This window comes from Microtus oregoni, unplaced genomic scaffold, assembly GCF_018167655.1.
Source record: "Microtus oregoni isolate MIOR12 unplaced genomic scaffold, Mior012 000015F_ref0000493, whole genome shotgun sequence".
NCBI classification, from domain to species: Eukaryota; Metazoa; Chordata; class Mammalia; order Rodentia; family Cricetidae; genus Microtus; species Microtus oregoni.
Genome location: NW_024543074.1, coordinates 49109099 through 49130708, shown reverse-complemented (window position 1 = coordinate 49130708; position 21610 = coordinate 49109099).

Here is a 21610-nt window from a genome sequence, read left to right as displayed (position 1 = left end):
CTGTTCCAAGAAGTGTTCCCTCTGGGGCCAGCTGAAAGGATGCATTCAAGGTAGAAGCAACTTCCTCATGGCTTTAACAAGCTGAAAACACTTTGTTTTTACATGATTAACACAGAAAATTTATCCTCTAAACACAATGTTCACCATCACAATTTGATGCTGGTGAGTCCTGGCGGTTAGATAGCTACAGACCCTCACAATGGCCTTGCCCACTGAGGTCTTGCCCATTGTGTTTGTTGTCTACTTGCTTGCTTGCCATAGCCTCACCTACTAAAGTCTTAAAACAAGAAAACGGTGCAATGAAGAATTTTTGTTCAGAACTCTGGCCTTGTAACATTTGTTTGAATGTAGAAGTGTGTCTGATGCAGGTGATGGGGGAGATCACAGTCTCCTCACAGCCTGGAGTCAGCTGAGCAGACAGCAAACTTCTGACTGCAATCAGAGACTAGGTGTTCTGGCCTTGCCATGGAAGCACCAACAATCAAGTGATATTCCCACAGGGAATGCAGGAGGATTTTCCCAGCAAAAGGTGATGTGGGGAGCGTGGACCAGGAGCCATGTTCCTTTCAGATGGTTAGAACCTATTGACAGAGACAGCTGCAGAGTTTTCCTTCTCTCTCTACACTGGGGCTCATCTCTCCAGGCTCCCCAGAGGCTCTCTTCAGCCTCTGCTCTCCCCAGTCTCTGCTCTCTCTGGCTTCTCCTCTCTTTGATACTTTCTTCAAGAAGGGCACTCTGTGCAGCTTTTGGCAACTGTGCTCTGGGCTGCAGTGAACAGCAGACTCAGTGCTCTCTGCTTTTGTGGAAACTTTGGCCCTGGTTATTTACAGCAGAAACTCTTTGGGGCTGGTGAGTGAGAAAAGCCTTTGTCTTGACAGTGACCTGGGTGTCAGCTCTGTGGGCAGAGGGCAGAGCTGGCTTGGCTAAGCAACAAGTCATGTCATCATCTTTACACAGAAGGAAGTCGTGGGTCTGGAGCTGTTGTTTGGTGCTGGTGGAGCTGTGGAGTTGTGGAAAACTTTGGACCGAGCAGAATAGTTATGGGTGACTCTCCCGGAATCCATGAAGTTCTCACTGTAAAACGGCTGCCTGTTCTGAGTCTAGTGTTCCACTGCCAGGCAGCTATTGTCACAACTCTGTGAGGTTTCTATAGTTAGCAAAACTCTATGTACTGTTTCAAGGTCGGCACCTGTTTGCTGAGGTCTGACGATGTCCGCCCTGCTCTGCAAGAGGACGTCTTTTCCATTTTCACACTCAGAGAACACACCTGAGAGCAAACGTGTCTGTTGTTTAAGATGCTCACAGACCTCTCTCGTTCTAGCACTCACCTTGTATCATTAGTAATCACAGATAAAACAATTCTTCTTCCTGTTTCTGCTCTCTCTCCCTGCTCTTCCTCCTCCTGGCTTTTGTCCTCCCATTCTTTCTCTTTGTGTCCTCCTCCTTCTTTGTGCTGGGATTGAAACTTGGGCTTCCCACACACGAGGTAAGAGCCCTTCTGCTTAGCTACATTCCCAGCCTTTTATTTTTTATATCTTTAATGTGATTATTCATGTCTGGGTGACTGGAAAACAAAGCACAGACTCTGACTACATAATGATGCCCAATGTTCAGCAATGTACAAACACATAAAGCCTAAGAAAACTTTTTTTTTTTTTAAAAAAAGTCGTCCTATCCTATCAGTAGAACTATGAAACACAGCCTGCTACTACAGAGAGGACCAAGAGGTGAGTGACTACCCACCCACCTGGATGGGCACTCTACTCTTTAGGCCCTCCATTCTGGGGCAAAATCCCTGGCCCCTCCTCCACATGCCTCAGTTTCTCTAGTCAGTCAGCAGGTGAGTGTTCTGCAGGTAGGCTGCTCCGACAACCACATCCCATTCATCAAACTCTGCAAGCTACAAGTCCCACTCTGCTCCAAAACATCCTATTCCCCCTTGCCCTGTAACCTCAGGGGGATGCTGAAACACAAGCTGAAACTACACAGAGAAGACCAAGAGACAGGACCAAGAAAAGAACTCTGAAACAAAAGTGTGACTGCACAGAGTGGACCAAGAGAGCAAAACAAGAGAGCAGGTCAAGACAGCAGGCCAAGAGAGACCTCAGTGTCTCCCTGAGATACAGAAAGTGACAGTACAGAGCAGACCAAGAACAGTTCCCAAAGACACAGACAGCCAGTGCAAGAATTAGAACAAATGGTGGCGCACGCCTTTAATCCCAGCACTCGGGAGGCAGAGGCAGGCGGATCTTTGTGAGTTCGAGACCAGCCTGGTCTACAAGAGCTAGTTCCAGGACAGGCTCCAAAACCACAGAGAAACCCTGTCTCGAAAAACCAAAAAAAAAAAAAAAAGAATTAGAACAAGAGGCAAAGACACTCCCATTACCAGTTGGAAGATGAGATGGGTAGGCACCAAGGCAAGAATTCATTCAACAATCTAAATTCAACGTGGTAGCACCATAACCCAGTAGTTATACAACAGGAAGAATTGATCATCCTAACCCAGAAGAAGCAGAAGAAAACTATTTAAATATAACTTTATGAGGATGATGGAGACCTTGAAAAAGGAAACGAAAATTCTCTTAAAGAAATGGAGAAAATGACAAACAAGAAATTGGAAGAAATTAAATCTCTCAATGAAACCCCTGAAACCCAAGAAGAAAGAATCAAACAAGTAAAGCAAACAGTTCAAGAACTGAAGACTGAAACAGAGGCATTAGAGAAAACACAAACTAAGGCAATTCTGGATATGGAAAATCTGGGTAAATGAATGGAAACTATGGAAGCAAATAGAAGCAAAAGAATTCAAGAGATAGAAGCTAGAATCTGAGGTTTAGAAGATTGTAACAAGGAGGGGTCCACTTGTTCATCGTGGCTGCCCAGCTAGCTTAGCCCTGAAATAACCACATAGAAAATGTATTATTTAATCACTGCTTGGTCCATTAGTTTTAGTTTCTTATTGGCTAATTCTTACATCTTAATTTAACCCTTTTCTATTAATCTGAATACCACCACGAGGTCATGGCCTACCAAAAAATTTTCGGCACATCTACCTCCAGCAGTGGATCCATGGCATCCCTTGACTCTTCTTTCTTCCTCCCAGAATTCAGTTCTGTCTTCTCCACCTACCTAAGTTCTGTTCTTTGAGCTAGGCCAAGGCAGTTTCTTTATTCATTAACCAATGAAAGCAACACACAAACAGAAGGACCTCCTATACCAGAACATCCTACAGAGAAAATAGTTTTATTGGTCAAAAAAAACCCATTAAATCCAAAAAATTATTAACACAAAACAGAAAATCTGGGACACCATGAAAGAACCAATCCTAAGAATAATAAGATAGAAGAAGAAGAACCCCTGCTCAAAGGCATAGAAAATATATTCAACAAAATCATAGAAGAAAACTTTCACAACCTAAAGAAGGATATACCATTGAAGGTTTATGTTATGAAAGAAGCTTTCTTAACACCAAATAGATTGGACCAAAAAAAAGTGCTCTCATCATATAATAATCAAAATGTAAAGCATACTGAATGAAGAAAAAATATTAAGAGATTCAAATAAAAAGGGTCAATTAACATATAAAGACAAACCCATCAGAATTACATCTGACTTTTCTATGAAATCCAGAAGATTCTGTATAGATGTGCAGTAGACACTAAGAGACCAAGGGTACAAACCCAGACTACTATACCCAGCTTTCAATCACCATTAATGGAGAAAACAAGTTATTCCATGGAAGAACCAGATTTAAACAACACCTATCCACAAATCCAGCCCCATGAAGTTACTAGAAGGAAAATGCCAACCCAAGAAAGCTAGCTGCACCCACAAAAGTGCAGGCAACAGATAATCCCCCACCAGCAAACCCCAAAGAAGGGAAACACACAAACACTACCTCTGAAAAATAACAGGAATTAACAATCACTAGTCATTAATATCTCTTAATATCAATGGACTCAATTTACCTATAAAAAGACCCAGACTAAGAGAATGGATATGAAAGTAGGATCCATCCTTCTGCTGTGTATAAGAAACAAACCTCAAACTCAAAGACAAACATTATCTCAGAGCAAATGATTGGGAAAAGGTTTTCCAATCAAATGAACCTAAGAAACAAGCAAGTGTATTATCTAACATGCTAATATCTAGCAAATAAGACTTCAAACTAAAATCAGTCAGAAGAACAATCCATCACAGGAACAATCCATCAAGATGAAGTCTCAGTCCTGAACATCTATGTCCCAAGTACAGGAGCACCCACATCTGCAAAAGAAGCGTTACTAAAGCTTCAATTGAACAAAAAAACCCTACACACTAATAGTAGGAGACATCAACATTTCACATTCCCCAATGGACAGATCAACCAGACAGAAACTTAAGAGAAAAGAGAACTAATGGATATTAGGACTCAAATGGACTTAACAGACATCTACAGAACATTTCACCCAAACACAAAAGAATATACGTTCTTCTCAGCACCTCATGAAACCTTCTCTAAAATTAATCACATTCTTGGTAACAAAGAAAACCTCCACAGATACAAAAAATTTAGAATAGCCCCATGTATTTTGCTGATTGCCACGATTTACAGTTAGAATTTAACAAGAACACCAATTGCAAAAAGGCTACAAACTCATGGAAATTGAACAATGCTCAGTTGAACCACCCCTGGGTTAAGAAAGAAATAAAGAAATTAAATATTTCCTAGAATTCAATGAAAATGAAGGCCCAAGGTACCCAAATGAAGGCACAACATACTCAAAACTACAGGACACTATGAAAGCAGTGCTAAGAGGAAAGTTCATAACACTGAGTACCTACATATAGAAAGTGATGAAATCCCACACTACTGCCTTAACAGTACACCTGGGAGCTCTAGAACAAAAAGAAGCAGATTCACCCAGGAGGAGTAGATGCCAGCAAATAATCAAATTGAGGGTTGAAATCAATAAAATAGAAACAAAAAAAAAACAATACAAAGAATCAACGAAACAAAGAGCTGACTCTTTGAGAAAATCAACAAGATAGACAAACCCTTATCCAAAGTAATCAAAAGGCAGAGAGAGAACATTCAAATTAACAAGATCAGAAATGGAAAGGGGGACATAACAACAAACACTGAGGAAATTCAGAGAATCATTAGGTCATACTACACAAAAAGCCTGTATTCCAGAACATTGAAAAATGTAAAAGAAATGGGCACTTTTCTTGATAGATACAACATACCAAAATTAAATCAAGTTCAGGTGAACAATTTGTATACACCTATAACCTGTAAGGAAATAAAAGCAGTCCTCAAAAGCCTCCCAAACAAAAAAAAAGCCCAGAACCAATAGTTTCAGTTAGAATTCTAACAGTTCATAGAAGAGCTAATACCACATAATAGAAAAAGCATGGGATAAAACCAGACTCTCTGAACATGGCGAACAATGAGGGCTGATGAGAAGCCAAGGACAATGGCACTGGGTTTTGATCCTACTTCATGTTCTGGCTTTGTGGGAGCCTAGCCAGTTTGGATGTTCACCTTCCTAGACCTGGATGGAGGGGGTAGGACCTTGGACTTTCCACAGGGCAGGGAACACTGACTGCTCTTTGGACGAGAGAGGGAGGGGGAGAGGAGGGAGGGGATGGGGAGAGGGATGGGGGAGGGGGAGGGGGAGGGAAATGGGCGGCTGGGAGGAGGCGGAAACTTTTTTTCTCAATAAAAAATAAAAATAATAATAATAAAAAGAAACAAAAGGAACTTTGCAAAGGTCTTTTTGTGAGGCTAAAGTTACTCTGATTCAAAAACTACACAAAGACTCAACCAAGAAAGTTAATTATGGACCATTCTAACTCATGAACATTGATGCAAAAATAATAAATAAAATTCTGACAAACCAAATGCAAGAACACATCAGAAAAATTATCCACCATGATCAAGCTGGCTTCATCCCAGAGATGCAGGGATGGTTCACCATAAGAAAATCTATCAATGTAATCTACCATATAAAAAAACCTGGGGCTGGAGAAATGGCTCAGCAGTTAAGAGCACTGACTGCTATTCCAGAGGACCCAAGTTCAGCTCCCACTATCCACATGACAAGCTTACAACTGTCTGTAATTTCAGTCACAGGGTACCTGACACCCTCATATAGATATACATGGAGGCAAAACACCAATGCATATGAATAAAAATTAAAAAGAAAAATAACCAAAAAAACTGAAAGATAAAGCCATATGATAATCTCATTAGATGATGAAAAAGCATTCATCAAAATCCAACACCTCTTCATCATAAAAGTCTTGGAGAGATCAGGAATACAAGGAATATATCTAAACATAATGAAATCAGTACACAGAAAGCTGCCAGGCATCATCAAGCTAAATGTAGAGAAACACAAAGTGATTCCATTAAAATCAGGAACAAGACAATGCTGTCCACTTTCCCCATATCTATTCAACAAAGTTCTTGAAGTTCCGCCTAGAGGAATAAGACAACAAAAGCAGATCAAGGGGATTCAAATTGGAAAAGAAGAAGTCAAACTTTCGATATTTTCAGATGATAAGATTCCAGAAAATGGGAATAACTCCCATGATCTTGGAGAGATAGGATCAACATAACAAAAATGGTAACCCAACAAAAGCAATCTAAAGATTCTAAGTGATCCTCATCAAAATACCAACACAATTCTTCACAGATCTTGAAAGAACAATCATCAACTTCATAAGAAAAAAACCAAAAATCCCAGGCTAGTAAAAACAGTCCTGTATAATAAAGTAACTTTCAGAGGCATTCAAAGGAACTTCCCTGACATCAAGCTCAATTACAGAGCTACAGTAATGGTACTGGCATAAACATAGACAGGTTGACCAATGGAATCGAATCAAAGACCAGGGTGTTATTCCACATAAGCTATGAACACTTGATTTTTGACAAAGAAACTACAATTATACAATGAGGAAAAAAGTATCTTCAACAAATGGTGCTGGCATCACTTAGTATCAACATGTAGAAAAATGCATAAAGATTCATATGTATCACCATGCACAAAGCACTAGTTCAAATGTATTAAAGACTTCTATATAAATTCAACCATGCTAAACCTGATAGAAAAAATGGGAAGTAGCTTTCAATGTATGGGCACAGGAGACCTCTTCCTAAATATAGCCCCAGTAACACAGACACTGAGAGCAACAATAAATAAATGGCACCTCCTCAAACTGAGAAGCTTCTGTAAAGAAAAGGACACAGTCAATAAGACAAAAGGGCAGTCTAGTGAATTGGCAAAGATCATCACCAACGCTACATCAGACAGAGGACTGATCTCCAAAACATATAAAGAACTTAAGAAACTAGACATCAAAATTCCAAATAATCCAATTTTATAAATATGGTACAGAACAAAACAGAGAATTCTCAACAGAAGAATCTCAAATGTCTGAAAAGCACTTAAGGAAATGAATAACATCATTGGCCATCAGGGAAAAGCAAATCAAAACAACTCTGAGATACCATCATACACCTGTCAGATCAGCTAAGATCAAAAACACCAATGATAGCTTATGCTGGAGAAGATGGGGCATAAGGGGAACACTCCTCCATTACTGGTGAGAATGCAAACTTGTACAATTGCTCTGGAACCAGTATGGCAGTTTTTCAGAAAACTGTGAATCAAACTACCGAGGCCCCACCAATACCACTCTTGGACCTTTACCCAAAAGATGCTCAACCATGCTACAAGGACATTTGTTCAACTATGTTCATAGCAGCATTATTTGTAACAGCCAGAATCTGAAAATAAACTAGATACCCATCAACCAAAGAATGAATGAAGAAAATATGGTACATCTACACAATGGAGCACTACTGAGTGATAAAAAATGACATCTTGAAATTGGCATGCAAATAGATGAAACTAGAGACAAAACATCCTGAGTGAGGTAACCCAGATCCAGAAAAATGAACATGGTATGTACTCACCCATAAGTGGATACTAGCTGTAATGCAAAGGATAAAGAGCCTAAACTGCATGATCCTAGAGAAGCTAAGCAACAAGGTAATTTTCAAGTAAAATAAAAATAGGTCCACCTGGAAAGAGGAAATAGACAAGATAACTGAGAAAATTGGGAGAAAGCAGGGAATGGGAGGAGAAGGAAGGGTGAAAGAGGAAAAAGGGAGGGGATGAGAACTTGAGAGAGTAGAATAGACAAGATGGAGGGAGAACAGAGATGAGAGAAAGGAAAAAGATATTTTGACTGAAGAAGCCATTATGTGGCCAGCAAGAAGCCTGGCACTAGAGAAATTCCCAGGAATCCACATGGATGAACCTAGCTAAGACCCCAAGCAATAGTGAAGAAGGTGCCCAATTGGCCTTGCCCTTAAGTCAGATTAATGAATATCTTAAATATCACCATAGAACCTTCATCCATGTGATGGAAACAGAGGCAGAGCACCGAGCTGAGCTCCCAAAGTTCAGTTGAAGAGTGGGAGGAGTGAGAATATGAGCAAAGAAGTCAAGACCATGATGGAAACATCCACTGAAACAGTCCACATGAGCTAATGGGAGCTCAACAACTCCAGCCACACAGGAAAGTAACTAGCATAGGACCAAACTAGGGTGATGAGTAGGGTTCACAGAGTGGTGAACATACCTCTGACATGTTGCACTGCACAGAGCCAACAGACAAAGCTGCAGTATTAATCCTAGCCATGCCAGCTTAACATTTAAAAATGAATCTCTCCTGGTCAGAAAAACACAATAAAACAGACTCAGACAAAAAAGACCTCTGAATGGGTCAAAGTGTTGGATAAAAGTACATGAGCTTGAGAGAAAAGGAAGAAAATATACAGACAGAAATTAAAAGAGTAAAGAAATAAAATAAATATTAAAAAGTATTAAGTAAAAAAATAATATAAAGATTGAATATAAACAGAGAGGCTGGATTATGAGGGTTATTGTGTTTTCTTTGGATTTATTGACTGTTAATGAGTTATCTGATGAAAAACATTTGATTCTGGAGGCTGCTAAGCTAAACCAATCTTCAATTTATAAAGGCATATTGACTTTTACATTTGAGTCTAAGGATATTTTACTTTGGAAAAGAGATTATGCTTTTGTTTCCCCAGAGAATGAGAAAATGTGGTTTCCCTGCAGGATAATATGATTTGATGGAATATCTCCCAAAAGGTCTCTGAGAATCCTAAAAATATTGCGCACAACAAACAGTAACAATATGTTTGAAAAAAATTTCCAAATTACCAAAACAAATGTTAATAAATTGTAGTTTTCATTTAAATGAGGTTAATTGTATATGATTAATGGTCACATTAAATTTTTTCTCTATATATCTTTTTTTATCTTTTTATATTTATTTTATTTTTAATTTATTTATTTATTAAAGATTTCTGTCTCTTCCACGCCACCGCCTCCCATTTCCCTCCCCCTCGCCCTTTAATCCCAGCACTCAGGAGGCAGAGGCAGGCAGATCTCTGTGAGTTCGAGACCAGCCTGGTATACAAGAGCTGGTTCCAGGACAGGCTCTAAAATGACAGAGAAACCCTGTCTCGAAAAACAAAAAAAAAGTAATGCAAAATTAAAAAATAATGGATTGATAGTCATCTATAGGAAACAAAATATAGTTATGTATGTTAGGTTTTCAAGACATACAGAGATATATTTCACATGGATAGATACTTTAAACTTTTCAAAAACCTGCAGAATATGGCATTTAAATGTAGAAGCTCAGAAATTTCACAACAGTGACCCATGTCTGCTGCTGGCAGCAAGTATTACTTCAGAAAAGTTGATGGTTATCGAAGAAACTTGTTATGGATTTTGAACTAAATGTGAAGAGTCTAGCCAATCGAGCAAGAAACTATACTTGCCTGGACTGCATGAAGGGATGCTGTATAAACTGGACTCGTGAAACCCACAGAAAAAATGACTGCTCAATTCTCTAAAAGATGGGATGGTCCTGCAGGGATCCTGCTTCACAGAGCAAACTTCCAGACATTGTGTAGGACACAGAAGAAAGTGACTGATAAAGTGCCAATATAAGCAAAAGAGTCTCTCAAATTTCCTGCTTCTTGGAAAAGTCAGCCTGACAGTGTGGTCCTCCAGGCTAAAGATGGATGGTTCAACACTACAGAAGAACTTTGGGTGACTTTCCAGGCAGCAAAATGTCTCTGTCAATTCTAGAGTTTTGGAAGTTGCTTACAATGCACTTCCTGCTTACTTAGGTAATATTATATACTTCTGGGGTCTTTGATGAAGTTAAAGACAGTTATACTTTTCTTTAGTTATGATAGAGATAAATTAGATATGAAGGTTTAGACTCACAAAGAAATATTGTAACTGTAATTCTTGTTTGATATCTGTTTTGTTATATGTAATTTTACTATGTTAGACTTAAAAACCTTCGTTTGTATTTAGATAGGAAAGGGGAGATGGTGTGATATTCCCTCAGTATACGGGGAGTATATTTTATTACTGTTGGTTGATAAAGAATCTGCTTTGGCCTATGGCAAGGCTGAATAGAGATCAGTGGGGAAAAGTAAACTGAAAGCAGGGAGGAAGAAGAAGACAGAGTCTGGCAGACAGCGTGTAGCTACTGCAGGAAAAAGACACCAGAATCTTACCAGTGAACCACGAGCCTCGTGGTAAAACGTAAAATAATAGAAATGGGTTAATTTTAGATGTAAAAGCTAGCTAGTAATATGCCTGAAATGGGTGACCAAACAATGTTGTAATTAATAAAGTTTTTGTGTGATTATTAGGGTCTGGGTGACCAGGAAAGCAAGCAATGAATCTGGTTGTATATGAGTGTATATTTATTTAGGAGAATGGGTAGATCATGAAACTAGAATGGAGATCATGGAAAAGGAAGAGATCTTATGGACACTGGGAAATAGAGATGGTAGTGGAATGCACTGAAATAAAAATCAGAAACTGAAACTAACTGGGGAGAGAGAGGGAACTGACGGTGGGGAAGGGGATCCATGGGATGGCCATGGAGGAGAAAGAAGGCTACTGTTCTGTGTAGGGAGGTGCTATAATCAAACCCTTACTTTTTGTGTTAGCATAGGGATGTGACTATGCAGTTTCCGTGAGCAAATAGTTCGTGCTTGCATTCACTTTTGATTTTTGTTATTTCTACAGGTCGTAGAGTAATTGAGTTACATAATAAGAAAATGCACAGGCCACAGCTGACGTCCACTCAATATAAAAGTAAAGCTTTAAAGACCTGTGATAACCACAGCAGATAGGGTGGACTTGGTAAAGGGGCATGATGTTTTTTTTTCTTGATCTTGATATTTACTTTATGCTTTATTTCTTTATTATGTATGCAGTGTTCTGGCAGGTGTGTTTGAAAGCCAGAACAGGGCACCCAGTCTCATTACAGATGTTTTTGTCCCATCATATGGTTGCCACAGAAATTAAACTTGGGACTTCTGGAAGATCAGCCAGGGGTCTTAAACTCTCTTCAGCCCATGATGCTTGAGGCCCCAAAAGACTCAAACCAGCAGCCTATTTCACCCCATAAAATTGCTCAAAAGAGAAAAGTAAACTCAGTTTAAGAGGAAATGGGGAGACAAAGATCTGAACAAGGGAAAGATTGGCAAAAACTAGCCAAAGTTGTTTCTAGGGTGGCCCCTCAATATAATTTACGAATCATTAGACAAAGTCCAGCTAGACTGAGCCGAAGAAAGGCGCACATAAGCAAAACTAGAGACTGAAGGGCAAGAGGTCCTAAGTCTGTAGAAATAAAAGAATTTTAAACATCTGCCGACGAATTTGCTCTAATGCGTGGGCCAACATATTCGAAATAGTAAAACTCCTTGAAATAAACATTATCAAAATGATAACATCTTAGTAGAAATCTGAAGAGACAGTACCAAGTAAAAGCTCTAAATAAATACTCTTTATCTTATCCATGGAAAATACAGCATATGGAGAACAGTTCTATACTATATGCTCAATAGCTAGAAGAAGGGAGGGACTGGAGTGATTTTCTTTAAGGACATGATAAATATCTGAGAAACTGGATATGTTTAAGTACATCTCTTTACATTATAACATGCATAAGCACCCAAGCATTATTTGGCACCCTGTTAACCTTTGCCTATTATGCATTAAAAGTGCATTGTGAGTATGAGTGGTATTTGCACGTGTTTGTGCATTTGGAGGTCTCTTGATTTGTCAGGGGTAGTGAGGGAGCATCTATCATAAAGGCTGTTATCAAGGCCTTTCCTGAGCCTCTGAGTCAACTGGAGGGAGCTTCATTCTTGAGGGAGTTTTGAGGAACGCATTCACTACACCCAGGATCAGACCCAGATCCTTGGCATCTGACCCAGAGCCAGGTCTCCTCCTGTCCTTATCAATATTCACTGCAGGGAGACCTCTGAGGCCCTGCAGAGTCCAAGGCAGTCTCGTTGTTGCCGTCAGTAAAGAATGAACATTCTGCTGGGTCTTTCATGTGGACATGAAGGGGTGGACTCTGTCTCCTGGGCAATTCCTTGTTGACCTTGATTTGCCCTCTGTACCCAAGGGGGCTTAGTCAAAGTTTCTAAACCCTTCCATACTCAGGGACCCTCGAGACCAAAGTCACGGTTCACACTGACCATCACCTCTTCCCCACATTGCTGCCTTTGGGAATGACAGTGACTGATTGTAGTTACGGAGTAGGTGCAGTTACTGACAGTTTCTGATTGCCAATATGGGTGGCAAGCAGAGGCTCTTCTCACATTTCCCAGCCACCCTGACCTGAATAATCACACAGAAACTCTATAAATTACATTACTTCTTGGCTAATGGTTTAGCTGTATTGCTTGCTAGCCCGCTCTTATATCTTAAATTAACCCATTACTATTATCTGTGTATCACCATGAGGATGTGGCCTACGAGTAAATTTCCAGCATTCTTCTCCCTCAGCAGTTACATGGCATCTCCCTGACTTTGCATTCTTTCTTCCTGCATTCAGTTTAGTTTTCTTGCCTGGCTCTATTCGGCCCTGCCATACGCCAAAGAAGTTTCTTTATTATTCAGTGGTAATAAAACATATTCACGGCATACAGAGGTGATGTGGGATTTCCTTCTCGATGCTGTGAATATATTTTATTACCACTGATTAATAAACAACCACTCTGGTCCCATGGCAGGACAGAATGTAGCCAGGCTGGAAATCTGAACAGAGATATATAGGGAGAGTAGGCAGAGTCAGGGTGACACCATAACCCTGTCAAAAGAGACAGATGCCCTAGAAACTTACTGGTAGATAACAAGCCTTGTGGTGAAACATAAAATACTAGGAATGGGTTAATTTAAGATGCAGGGCTTACTTAATAAGAAGCCTAAGCTAGTGGCCAAGCTGTATTGTAATTAATAGAGTTTCTGTGTTATTATTAGGGTCTGGGGCAGCTGGGAAATGAATAAGCAGTCTCCCCCTATTATATGGAGCCCCATGTGAGGCCAGCTACATCCACATAAAATCCAAGAATGTTTAGAAAGGAATTCTAGTTACAAGGAGAGAGTTAAGAACAGCGTATTGGTAGTTGCATTTTCTGGATGGGCTCTTTTTGCTGGTGATGAGCAGGTATGCCATGGCTTCCTTAAGAGAGATCTTTCCAGACTCAGCATTGGCAGCAAAGGATATGTGGTTCCCTTAGCAGAGGGCTTCCTGGTTCCTGCTGGCAGCATGATCACTGGCTCTATTGGGAGGCCCTGCACATAAATGGGGTTTGTGAGCTGCATGCTACTAGTTGCTTAAGGATGACATAGACTGGCTTCATCCCTGGAGTTGGGGTGGTGTGTATTTACAGAGGCAGTGAACATGCCTCTGCCATGCTAGACTGGACAGAAAAAACAAGGAGGTCTGTGGAGCTGGACCTAGTCAAGCACCCTTTGCATTAAAACAAAACAACAACAAAATACTCCTTTTCAGAAAATGATTACAAATATGCAATTAAAGACAGGCTCAGATGAATAAACATACATGGATACATCACAGTGATGGATAAATGTACATAGGCTCTTGGGAAAGAAGGAAAAGAATATAGAGTTATAAAAGAAATAGTTAAAAAAAATAAAACAAATTCTTTAAAGAGACAGAGTAAGGACAGTAATAGATTAAAGGAGTGCAATTAATAAAATAAATAATAAAATGTAATAGGGTAAATAAAATGAGCCTCATCAGGATCGAAAACATACAGAGAGTCTTAATTATGTATATTACTATGTTTTTCTTTAATTCTTTTGACTGTGAATGAGGTAAGGACAGAGAAACACTTCATCATGTGGGTTGCTAAGCTAAACCAATGTATATATTTTAATGGCATTTTGGCTTCAAAATTTGGGCCTAAGCATATTTTGCTTTGGAGAAGTGGTTCTGCTTTTGTTTCCTTAGAGGATAAAAAGCTGTGCCTTCCTTACCAGCTTATATGGCTTGATCAAACAAGACCCACTGAAGCAAAGGCCCAGCTGGACCAATATTCATGACAACTACAGACTGCTGGCTGAGGTAAAACTATCACACAAGATACCCCATGAAAGACCCGATTGACAATGTCCTCAAAAAGCAGGAAGTACTCAAGAGAACAAGGCCTACATTCCCTAAATGAATGCTTGTGAAGTGTTTTTACAGTTAAAGGGAATATGCTACAGAGATGAATACTTTGCATCGTTGTGGACTTTGGTTTATGCATAAACCTTGAAGGTCAATTTTGTTATATGTATATTCTTGCTACAGATTTGGGTATTGCAGGTATTTGTGCAGGTCATTTAAAACTGTAAAGCATAATTAATAAATACTGGTTTATAAGTTGTCGTCTATAACAGTCAAGCTTGTAGTCATGTTAGTTAGGTTTTCTAGACATACAGAGATATATTTCACATCGATAGATACTTCAAACTTTTCAAAGACCTGCAGAATATGGCATTTAAGTGTAAAAGCTTAGAATTTTCTCAACAGTGACACATGTCTGCTGCTGGCAGCAAGAATCACGTCAGAGAAGTTGATAGTCATCGAAGAAACTTGTTATGGAATTTGCATTAAATGTGAAAAGTCTAGCCAATCGAGCAAGAAACTGTACTTGCCTGGATTTCCTGAAGGTATGCTGTATAAACTGGACTCGTGAAACCCACAGAAAAAATGACTGCTCAATTCTCTAAAAGATGGGATGGTCCTGCAGGGATCCTGCTTCACAGAGCAAACTTCCAGACATTGTGTAGGACACAGAAGAAAGTGACTGATAAAGTGCCAATATAAGCAAAAGAGTCTCTCAAATTTCCTGCTTCTTGGAAAAGTCAGCCTGACAGTGTGGTCCTCCAGGCTAAAGATGGATGGTTCAACACTACAGAAGAACTTTGGGTGACTTTCCAGGCAGCAAAATGTCTCTGTCAATTCTAGAGTTTTGGAAGTTGCTTACAATGCACTTCCTGCTTACTTAGGTAATATTATATACTTCTGGGGTCTTTGATGAAGTTAAAGACAGTTATACTTTTCTTTAGTTATGATAGAGATAAATTAGATATGAAGGTTTAGACTCATAAAGAAATATTGTAACTGTAATTCTTGCTTGGTACCTGTTTTGTTATATGTAATTTTACTATGTTAGACTTAAAAACCTTCGTTTGTATTTAGACAGGAAGGGGAAATGATGTGACATCCCCTCAGTATACGGTGAGTATATTTTATTACTGTTGGTTAATAAAGAATCTGCTTTGGCCTATGGCAAGGCTGAATAGAGATCAGTGGGGAAAAGTAAACTGAAAGCAGGGAGGAAGAAGAAGACAGAGTCTGGCAGACAGCGTGTAGCTACTGCAGGAAAAAGACACCAGAATCTTACCAGTGAACCACGAGCCTCATGGTAAAACGTAAAATAATAGAAATGGGTTAATTTTAGATGTAAAAGCTAGCTAGTAATATGCCTGAATGGGTGACCAAACAATGTTGTAATTAATAAAGTTTTTGTGTGATTATTAGGGTCTGGGTGACCAGGAAAGCAAGCAATGAATCTGGTTGTATATGAGTGTATATTTATTTAGGAGAATGGGTAGATCATGAAACTAGAATGGAGATCATGGAAAAGGAAGAGATCTTATGGACACTGGGAAATAGAGATGGTAGTGGAATGCACTGAAATAAAAATCAGAAACTGAAACTAACTGGGGAGAGAGAGGGAACTGACGGTGGGGAAGGGGATCCATGGGATGGCCATGGAGGAGAAAGAAGGCTACTGTTCTGTGTAGGGAGGTGCTATAATCAAACCCTTACTTTTTGTGTTAGCATAGGGATGTGACTATGCAGTTTCCGTGAGCAAATAGTTCGTGCTTGCATTCACTTTTGATTTTTGTTATTTCTACAGGTCGTAGAGTAATTGAGTTACATAATAAGAAAATGCACAGGCCACAGCTGACGTCCACTCAATATAAAAGTAAAGCTTTAAAGACCTGTGATAACCACAGCAGATAGGGTGGACTTGGTAAAGGGGCATGATGTTTTTTTTTCTTGATCTTGATATTTACTTTATGCTTTATTTCTTTATTATGTATGCAGTGTTCTGGCAGGTGTGTTTGAAAGCCAGAACAGGGCACCCAGTCTCATTACAGATGTTTTTGTCCCATCATATGGTTGCCACAGAAATTAAACTTGGGACTTCTGGAAGATCAGCCAGGGGTCTTAAACTCTCTTCAGCCCATGATGCTTGAGGCCCCAAAAGACTCAAACCAGCAGCCTATTTCACCCCATAAAATTGCTCAAAAGAGAAAAGTAAACTCAGTTTAAGAGGAAATGGGGAGACAAAGATCTGAACAAGGGAAAGATTGGCAAAAACTAGCCAAAGTTGTTTCTAGGGTGGCCCCTCAATATAATTTACGAATCATTAGACAAAGTCCAGCTAGACTGAGCCGAAGAAAGGCGCACATAAGCAAAACTAGAGACTGAAGGGCAAGAGGTCCTAAGTCTGTAGAAATAAAAGAATTTTAAACATCTGCCGACGAATTTGCTCTAATGCGTGGGCCAACATATTCGAAATAGTAAAACTCCTTGAAATAAACATTATCAAAATGATAACATCTTAGTAGAAATCTGAAGAGACAGTACCAAGTAAAAGCTCTAAATAAATACTCTTTATCTTATCCATGGAAAATACAGCATATGGAGAACAGTTCTATACTATATGCTCAATAGCTAGAAGAAGGGAGGGACTGGAGTGATTTTCTTTAAGGACATGATAAATATCTGAGAAACTGGATATGTTTAAGTACATCTCTTTACATTATAACATGCATAAGCACCCAAGCATTATTTGGCACCCTGTTAACCTTTGCCTATTATGCATTAAAAGTGCATTGTGAGTATGAGTGGTATTTGCACGTGTTTGTGCATTTGGAGGTCTCTTGATTTGTCAGGGGTAGTGAGGGAGCATCTATCATAAAGGCTGTTATCAAGGCCTTTCCTGAGCCTCTGAGTCAACTGGAGGGAGCTTCATTCTTGAGGGAGTTTTGAGGAACGCATTCACTACACCCAGGATCAGACCCAGATCCTTGGCATCTGACCCAGAGCCAGGTCTCCTCCTGTCCTTATCAATATTCACTGCAGGGAGACCTCTGAGGCCCTGCAGAGTCCAAGGCAGTCTCGTTGTTGCCGTCAGTAAAGAATGAACATTCTGCTGGGTCTTTCATGTGGACATGAAGGGGTGGACTCTGTCTCCTGGGCAATTCCTTGTTGACCTTGATTTGCCCTCTGTACCCAAGGGGGCTTAGTCAAAGTTTCTAAACCCTTCCATACTCAGGGACCCTCGAGACCAAAGTCACGGTTCACACTGACCATCACCTCTTCCCCACATTGCTGCCTTTGGGAATGACAGTGACTGATTGTAGTTACGGAGTAGGTGCAGTTACTGACAGTTTCTGATTGCCAATATGGGTGGCAAGCAGAGGCTCTTCTCACATTTCCCAGCCACCCTGACCTGAATAATCACACAGAAACTCTATAAATTACATTACTTCTTGGCTAATGGTTTAGCTGTATTGCTTGCTAGCCCGCTCTTATATCTTAAATTAACCCATTACTATTATCTGTGTATCACCATGAGGATGTGGCCTACGAGTAAATTTCCAGCATTCTTCTCCCTCAGCAGTTACATGGCATCTCCCTGACTTTGCATTCTTTCTTCCTGCATTCAGTTTAGTTTTCTTGCCTGGCTCTATTCGGCCCTGCCATACGCCAAAGAAGTTTCTTTATTATTCAGTGGTAATAAAACATATTCACGGCATACAGAGGTGATGTGGGATTTCCTTCTCGATGCTGTGAATATATTTTATTACCACTGATTAATAAACAACCACTCTGGTCCCATGGCAGGACAGAATGTAGCCAGGCTGGAAATCTGAACAGAGATATATAGGGAGAGTAGGCAGAGTCAGGGTGACACCATAACCCTGTCAAAAGAGACAGATGCCCTAGAAACTTACTGGTAGATAACAAGCCTTGTGGTGAAACATAAAATACTAGGAATGGGTTAATTTAAGATGCAGGGCTTACTTAATAAGAAGCCTAAGCTAGTGGCCAAGCTGTATTGTAATTAATAGAGTTTCTGTGTTATTATTAGGGTCTGGGGCAGCTGGGAAATGAATAAGCAGTCTCCCCCTATTATATGGAGCCCCATGTGAGGCCAGCTACATCCACATAAAATCCAAGAATGTTTAGAAAGGAATTCTAGTTACAAGGAGAGAGTTAAGAACAGCGTATTGGTAGTTGCATTTTCTGGATGGGCTCTTTTTGCTGGTGATGAGCAGGTATGCCATGGCTTCCTTAAGAGAGATCTTTCCAGACTCAGCATTGGCAGCAAAGGATATGTGGTTCCCTTAGCAGAGGGCTTCCTGGTTCCTGCTGGCAGCATGATCACTGGCTCTATTGGGAGGCCCTGCACATAAATGGGGTTTGTGAGCTGCATGCTACTAGTTGCTTAAGGATGACATAGACTGGCTTCATCCCTGGAGTTGGGGTGGTGTGTATTTACAGAGGCAGTGAACATGCCTCTGCCATGCTAGACTGGGCAGAAAAAACAAGGAGGTCTGTGGAGCTGGACCTAGTCAAGCACCCTTTGCATTAAAACAAAACAACAACAAAATACTCCTTTTCAGAAAATGATTACAAATATGCAATTAAAGACAGGCTCAGATGAATAAACATACATGGATACATCACAGTGATGGATAAATGTACATAGGCTCTTGGGAAAGAAGGAAAAGAATATAGAGTTATAAAAGAAATAGTTAAAAAAAATAAAACAAATTCTTTAAAGAGACAGAGTAAGGACAGTAATAGATTAAAGGAGTGCAATTAATAAAATAAATAATAAAATGTAATAGGGTAAATAAAATGAGCCTCATCAGGATCGAAAACATACAGAGAGTCTTAATTATGTATATTACTATGTTTTTCTTTAATTCTTTTGACTGTGAATGAGGTAAGGACAGAGAAACACTTCATCATGTGGGTTGCTAAGCTAAACCAATGTATATATTTTAATGGCATTTTGGCTTCAAAATTTGGGCCTAAGCATATTTTGCTTTGGAGAAGTGGTTCTGCTTTTGTTTCCTTAGAGGATAAAAAGCTGTGCCTTCCTTACCAGCTTATATGGCTTGATCAAACAAGACCCACTGAAGCAAAGGCCCAGCTGGACCAATATTCATGACAACTACAGACTGCTGGCTGAGGTAAAACTATCACACAAGATACCCCATGAAAGACCCGATTGACAATGTCCTCAAAAAGCAGGAAGTACTCAAGAGAACAAGGCCTACATTCCCTAAATGAATGCTTGTGAAGTGTTTTTACAGTTAAAGGGAATATGCTACAGAGATGAATACTTTGCATCGTTGTGGATTTTGGTTTATGCATAAACCTTGAAGGTCAATTTTGTTATATGTATATTCTCGCTACAGATTTGGGTATTGCAGGTATTTGTGCAGGTCATTTAAAACTGTAAAGCATAATTAATAAATACTGGTTTATAAATTGTCGTCTATAACAGTCAAGCTTGTAGTCATGTTAGTTAGGTTTTCTAGATATACAGAGATATATTTCACATCGATAGATACTTCAAACTTTTCAAAGACCTGCAGAATATGGCATTTAAGTGTAAAAGCTTAGAATTTTCTCAACAGTGACACATGTCTGCTGCTGGCAGCAAGAATCACGTCAGAGAAGTTGATAGTCATCGAAGAAACTTGTTATGGAATTTGCATTAAATGTGAAAAGTCTAGCCAATCGAGCAAGAAACTGTACTTGCCTGGATTTCCTGAAGGTATGCTGTATAAACTGGACTCGTGAAACCCACAGAAAAAATGACTGCTCAATTCTCTAAAAGATGGGATGGTCCTGCAGGGATCCTGCTTCACAGAGCAAACTTCCAGACATTGTGTAGGACACAGAAGAAAGTGACTGATAAAGTGCCAATATAAGCAAAAGAGTCTCTCAAATTTCCTGCTTCTTGGAAAAGTCAGCCTGACAGTGTGGTCCTCCAGGCTAAAGATGGATGGTTCAACACTACAGAAGAACTTTGGGTGACTTTCCAGGCAGCAAAATGTCTCTGTCAATTCTAGAGTTTTGGAAGTTGCTTACAATGCACTTCCTGCTTACTTAGGTAATATTATATACTTCTGGGGTCTTTGATGAAGTTAAAGACAGTTATACTTTTCTTTAGTTATGATAGAGATAAATTAGATATGAAGGTTTAGACTCATAAAGAAATATTGTAACTGTAATTCTTGCTTGGTACCTGTTTTGTTATATGTAATTTTACTATGTTAGACTTAAAAACCTTCGTTTGTATTTAGACAGGAAGGGGAAATGATGTGACATCCCCTCAGTATACGGTGAGTATATTTTATTACTGTTGGTTAATAAAGAATCTGCTTTGGCCTATGGCAAGGCTGAATAGAGATCAGTGGGGAAAAGTAAACTGAAAGCAGGGAGGAAGAAGAAGACAGAGTCTGGCAGACAGCGTGTAGCTACTGCAGGAAAAAGACACCAGAATCTTACCAGTGAACCACGAGCCTCATGGTAAAACGTAAAATAATAGAAATGGGTTAATTTTAGATGTAAAAGCTAGCTAGTAATATGCCTGAATGGGTGACCAAACAATGTTGTAATTAATATAGTTTTTGTGTGATTATTCGGGTCTGGGTGACCAGGAAAGCAAGCAATGAATCTGGTTGTATATGAGTGTATATTTATTTAGGAGAATGGGTAGATCATGAAACTAGAATGGAGATCATGGAAAAGGAAGAGATCTTATGGACACTGGGAAATAGAGATGGTGGTGGAATGCACTGAAATAAAAATCAGAAACTGAAACTAACTGGGGAGAGAGAGGGAACTGACGGTGGGGAAGGGGATCCATGGGATGGCCATGGAGGAGAAAGAAGGCTACTGTTCTGTGTAGGGAGGTGCTATAATCAAACCCTTACTTTTTGTGTTAGCATAGGGATGTGACTATGCAGTTTCCGTGAGCAAATAGTTCGTGCTTGCATTCACTTTTGATTTTTGTTATTTCTACAGGTCGTAGAGTAATTGAGTTACATAATAAGAAAATGCACAGGCCACAGCTGACGTCCAC